We start from the raw sequence: 5,480 nt of genomic DNA, 5'->3' as shown, positions 1-5,480 counted from the left end.
AGTCTTCTGTACAAGAGGGCAGAGCAGCTATTCAGATGCCCACAGCTCTTGGGTGTGGGCTGTGTGCCACTGGTAGAGACAAGGTGTGGTGGAAGCTACAAGTAGCTGGACTTGCCACTTCCCCATGTCCTTGTGACTTTGATTAATGCAAATCATGCCAGTTTTTGCCAGTGGTTAGCTGCTGCTGCAAACTTCACTGAAGTTCACTGTCTTAGATGTCCTCAACTATGAGTGTGCAGCTAAGGTGAGATCACATGTGAGGAGGTGCTGCCTGATGCCTCCTGAGTTTGTGATCAAGAAAAGGGATTGCAGACTTTACAACAGCATAGCAAGCAGTGAGCAGGCAAGCAGTGGTTCTTGTGTGATCCTGTCTGACTTCTGGGGCTGCTTATTAAGACCTCAGACTATACAGTCTCCCTGATCTATTCCTACTCCTTTCCCTACACTGCAGCTAACACCCTATTTGTTCATTGTCATTTCTGAGGACAGCTTGCTTGGCTGTCCATGCTCTTGCTTTGTACCTTCTTCCCCAAATAGTATATTCAGTTCAGAGCCTTTCCTTATGCTGTGGGTAATGAGGGAAGAGAAAGCAAGTACTTCAACAGCAAAGGAAATTATATGAAGAAAGTCAGGGGGATGGTTGTCTTCTCGGTCTGGTTACCTACAGAAGCCCTTGTAGCTTTTTGTCCCCTGCCAGCTCTTACTTTTTCTGCAAAGCCTACAATACTTCGTGCTTTTTCTTACAGCTGTGGCTCTCGAGCCCCATGATTATCTAATCGCTTCCGTCTGAGCTGAACTGAATCAAAGCAGATTTTCCATCTGTTGTGAAAGGGCTGGATTGAAATGGTCTGCGCTGCTGAAAAAGCCCTTAGAGCTTCTAAGCATAATCCCTGAAAACCTGCAAAGCAGAAAGCAAATAAAAGCAACTTGGCCCCATGTTTTGTAAACCATTTTTGGTTTTGGCAGGTAAGTTTTGCCGATTTCTGTCTGGCAGTGGCAAAGCTGGTGGTGGCATTTGGAGCTCCAGGTCCTGTGTTCAGAGCTGAGGTAAGCCCAAAATCAATGGACAGGTAAAGAAGGAGGTGTTGAAAGATGAGGATGGGGAATATGTTGCCTTTTATCTTGGAGTGAGCACATGGAAAAGAGGGATATCTGACTTCACTCTGTGACACCTGTGTGATGCTCAGCTTTGTTCCCAGAGGAGAGTGCCATGTGGTGCTAACACTTGCTCTTTGAAAGGAGCTTTCCTTTGCTCCACTCTACACCAAACACTACAGCGAAAGACAGACTCTACTCCTGTGTACTCACTATTCCCATCAGAGTTAATGCCAAGGCCTGGCTGTGCCATTTGGTATTTGCTTTCGAAAATGCACACCCTGCTTGACAGCATACTCTCTGGGGTGCATATAAAGCTCCTTGCAAGTGCCTCCCCTGGGAAGCTGACAGAGCAGCGGTCTTTGGTGGCATGCTTCCATACCACCTTGCTGGTGCCACAGCAGTCTACCAGGGTGTGTGCAAGTGACTGTCAGCCAGAGTTTGGTGTGGTGATTTTTTTTACCCTTAGGCTCTGAAGACCCAAACTAAAAACTTGCTTACTTTTGCAATGCTGTCTTTTGAGAGGGGCCAGCCCATAGAAGTGGGCTGGGGTGATTTTTAAAAGGCTGGGACTTTATTTATTTTCTTCATGGGTAACCTAGATATATATTTCTCTCTTTTATTTTTTTGAGGGGTAGGATTTTCAGAAAAACATATGACTTAATTCTTCTTTCCATTTACAAGAAGAAAGCTGTTTCTCCTTCAAAGGTTGTTGTAGAGGTTTGTCTGGCTGCTTTCTTATTGCATACCACCCTGAAAAAGATGACGCAATGAGAGCAGGAACAGGATTCTACATCTTTGTGCATATTCGTAAAGCCCATGCTTAAAAGAAGTGATGATTCCCCTGTAGTTAGGAAGAATCATCATTTCTTGTGACTGCTGTTGTTCTAGGTCTTGCTAGCACTGGTCAGAAATCCCAGCTCATGAGGGCATTTATGGCTGGTGACCCTCTTTGTGTTGATCTACTTGGTATGAGGTAACAGTTGCCCTGGAATATGGTCTGCCTTGGAATAGAGGTTTAATCCCATTAAGTAGTACCTAACTGCTGAGGAAACATTTAAACAGAATGCAGATTGTAACCAAAATGTAAACCTTGTGACAGCTGACAAAGGAAATACTGAAATGAGAATTAGCTGCAGTGATTGAAGGCTTTATGCTATGCTTTGCTCAAAAAATCCGGTGCACTTGATATGACCCCTTTTGATAATTGTGGCTGCACATGGGGAAGAACTTGGCCTGTGATTGTGCCAGTGTAAACTGAGCTCTGCTGCAGTGCAGCTCCCAAAAGTTGGATGGTCATCAACTGCTTTCCCCCATACTGCCACAAGCATTCAGGCAGCAGACTGGATCCAGGTGGAAAACTGCCCAGGGAGAGGAATGGATCACTCCTAAAGCTGGATTGGTGGTTGGGTGGGCAGACTGCATGGCTGTTTGGGTTGATGTGGGGGTCTGAGAGGCTGGAGAAGCATAGGGTTGCTGCTGTCTAACTCCCTCAGCCTTGCTGAGTCACCACTGATCACTGGCTCTGCACCCTGGGCTGACTCAGGCCACTAATCCAGTAAAGAACCATCTGCTTTTTTTGCTGCATTCGGGAGCTGAACAAGCCTGGCACAGGGGCTGATGAGCAACAGTGCCAGGAGGAGAACAACATGCTACTGTCCCGCTTGTCTTGTGGACTCCTGGTAGTGCTGAGCTGCAGTATTGCCTTCCCATTTGGAAAATGCTCTGATGCTTTCTTCTCTGAGAATTATGCCAGGGAGGGAGCTACTTCTCTGCAGCCTGATAGTGGTGAAGAAGGGGGTGTGTAGTGAGAGTCTGTCTCTAGTCCAGCTGGGACCCACAAGCCAAACCATTTGGTGAGTCACGGGGAGGCTGCTCTTGCTTGGGCTGGAATAAACTTCAAACATGTCCAAGGCTCTTCTTGAGGCTGCCAGGCTGTAATTTGTGGCTGACTTTGCTTCCCCTCTGATGGCTTGCTGCAGTCTGAGTGGAAATGCGAATGGTCCAAAAGCTAGGCTGATGCAGAAAATACATTCGTCTATCAACCTATCTGGCTGGCTGCAGCAGGCTGCAAAACCAGAGCCTGCAGGGGCCTCTGGCTGGCTTCTCAAGATTGCCAAACAGAAATGCCTCACGTGCACCACTTATGCAAACTGGAGAATTTGGCACCAAGAGGGTGAGGCCACAGTGGAAGGAATTTGTGTGCCGTAGGCATGACAAAACTGAGCATCAGGCTTTCTGGACCCAGCCCGGCTCTGGTGCCAGCCTGGTCCAACTGGTTGGTAGGGGCAGTGCTCCTAGATGCTAGCCCATGGCAAGTGAGTCATGTGTTTTGCTGCAGGAGAGTTCCCCACTGAGCCACGGCTTTTCAGCCTGAGGGAGGATGGGCTCTTTCTACTCCCTTTCTCTATGCAGAGCATGCATCTCCCTGAAAATGGGGCCAAAAATCAAGTTTGGGCTGGGAAGGCCCCCTCTCAACCACTGCAAAGTGACTCAGCTGTACACGGCTACTGACAGGCCATGGTCCTTTCCCAAGAAGCCTCATCTGACACCTTATCTGAGAGGTTTATCTGCAGGAGAACCCCCAAATCTGAGCAGAAGTTCAGCAAAAGCGGAAGGTGGTAGGCAAGACTGCTGCAGTTCACACACTCGGTGCAAGGTCTCTCTTGCAGCTGGTCCTCACATCTCTGAGCTGGACCTGGTCTCAACAGGGTGAGCTGCCCTTTGGGGTTTCCCAGTCTTGCAAACGGTCCCATTGTCAATGTCAGGCAGCAAGTGCCTGAACTCTTGATGTCATTTTAGGTTTTTTTTAATCCCATTTTTAAGTGGGAAAACTAGCAGGCGGTATGGCTGAACCAGGAATGCTATGTCATGGTGCCAATTTTTCAGGGAGCTGCTGGACAGATATTATATGCTCTGTACTGGGGGGGGGGGGGGGGGGGGGGGGGGAGTAAATTCCCCAGATCCGCTAGACTTAGTGGAGCTCTGGAGAAACCTGGGCTAACAGAGGCAGTCTTGTTGGCCAGAATGAGAACAGATTCAGGGTAGCACCCTCTGGCTAGATGCGAGTCCTTCTTTACCCCCGTCCTTCAGTTCACAGAAGAAAAACACCCTGCCTGCTGAAATGGCTCTCCTGTCCCAGACAGTCTTATTTAACGCCCCTCTTTTAAATATTCTTCATGAAGTTGGGGTTTTTCTGTGTACTCCTAAGCTAGTAGCTGACTGCTGCTTAAAGTCAAGGTGCCTTGTCAACAATTTATGTGCAACCCAGAGATAAGAGAAGCATGCTCAGCCCTGCCTAGGCAAGGTGGCTTTAGCACCAGAGTAAAGGTTGCTTGTTTAGTCTGGCTAAAATTGCTCTTGAGGGTGGCTTTCTGCCTCGTTGATTTGGTCTGGGTGCATCTGGCTCCAGTTTGGGAATTACCTAAGAGCCCTGGCTCCTCATGGGGTGGGGGGGATAGTAGAGTCTTGGGAGGCTTGGAATGAAGTTGTGCTGACTGCCAGGGAGCAAAGGCCCTGTGTAAGCATCAAGCTTCCCTGCTGTGTCCTGCAGACGGAGGTAACAAGCCTCCCACAGTGACTTTTAATTTTAAGAAGATAGTAAGAAGAAGAGAAATGTGCATTACCCTGTCTGGTACACACTGGCAAAGTAGATCAGAACAGATCCACTTCCTCCTAACCCTTAAACTGCAAGTAAGCTTTAAATGTTATCAAGTCTGGTCCTTGACCAACGACCTAACATAATAATACCACGTACACCCTTAGGTGAAGGGCAGTACCATGTAGATCCTCATGAACCAAGGAGAATGAGCCTCACAGATGTGAGCACTTCGGACTTGATGAGTCTGTGAGTTACGTTGATGCTGCAGAAGATACCCAAGCCGAACTCTCCAGGCTGTGAGAAGTACCTAGCTTAGAGGGACCCCTTCTCCAGCAACAGTGCCCTGCGCATGGGTTTAAGAGAGGAGCTGTCTAGCAGCCCTGTTGAGCCTGGCTTCTGCCTGCAAGGGACCAGCTTTGGCTCTCGGCTGACCTGGTTCGGTTTGCTGATCCTGTAAGAAAACACCGCATTTTGTTTTCTGTGTTAGTTTGCTGCTCTAGTTGGCTAAAGCAGCGCAAAGGATGTGGCAGCAGTAAGAGGCTGCGAGGTATGTCAGTTCACGCTGTTTCTTAACTTTACATATAATTCTTGTTCCCTCAGACCACGCAGGTACCTGGCAAGGCTGCTTCACCGAGAAGGAACTCGCTCCCCCTACCCAGGGAGCCCATCGCAGACACCACGGCCATTTCCACCCCCTGAAGCGATCCGGCCAACGAGCCATGCGCAGCGGGCTGACACGGGTAAGGGGTGAAGCGCCCACCCTCCTTCCTGCGCATGTGCAAGA

The sequence above is a fragment of the Pezoporus flaviventris genome, unplaced genomic scaffold (genome assembly GCF_033815535.1).
Source record: "Pezoporus flaviventris isolate CSIRO_AGI_PZ_B2104156 unplaced genomic scaffold, CSIRO_AGI_Pfla_v1 ptg000001l, whole genome shotgun sequence".
Taxonomy (NCBI): Eukaryota; Metazoa; Chordata; class Aves; order Psittaciformes; family Psittacidae; genus Pezoporus; species Pezoporus flaviventris.
Note: the sequence above shows the minus strand (reverse complement) of the source record.